Here is an 807-nt window from a genome sequence, read left to right as displayed (position 1 = left end):
ACACCTACAATGTCACCATTTTTTTACGATTACACCCTTGATATTTTACGCTCAAGTTTCCACCCTTACCATTCAAGCCTGAGAATGTCAGTCTTATGATTTTTTCGCCCCTTNCGGTTTTTTTCGACTTGAATGTTTTATTATTCAGTTGATAGAAACATTAAGTGATTCAACTACAGTTTAATCGGTAAATTAATTCAATAATGAATAATAATAATAATTATTATTAATTACAATAATAATTGTAACAATTAGGATTACTGTTGAATGACAATTCTTCTTCTTTTCGTAGTAATTAGCGAGTAACATGTGACTTCAACACCTACAATGTCACCATTTTTTTACGATTACACCCTTGATATTTTACGCTCAAGTTTCCACCCTTACCATTCAAGCCTGAGAATGTCAGTCTTATGATTTTTTCGCCCCTTTCCATGATTGCGATTTGACCCTTACAATTTTACTCTTCAGATTTTACCCATATGATTCCACCCCTGTGATTCCATTCTAATCATCTCACCCTTACAACTCAACCCTTACAGTTACACCAACGGCTGGAGCCCAATGACCAAGCTCCGGGCCACCGCTGGCTGAGGCTTGATTATCGAGCTCCGGCATGCCAATGTCCGGCCAAGGCTGGGCCAGATCTGTCAACCAAGGCTCGGTCACCCGCCCTTCTCCCGAGACTCAAGCCCTGGTCCCCAGGGATGGCCGAACCTCGGTCCAAGCCTGGGCGCCCAGACTTGGCAAGCCCAGGCTTGTGCCAGGCTTGGCCCGTTTCTCCAACACTGGCATTTCGTACGTGGG

This window comes from Diachasma alloeum, unplaced genomic scaffold (genome assembly GCF_001412515.2).
Source record: "Diachasma alloeum isolate Michigan unplaced genomic scaffold, Dall2.0 Dall_scaffold_01386, whole genome shotgun sequence".
Lineage (NCBI taxonomy): Eukaryota > Metazoa > Arthropoda > Insecta > Hymenoptera > Braconidae > Diachasma > Diachasma alloeum.
This window is presented reverse-complemented; position numbering follows the sequence as displayed.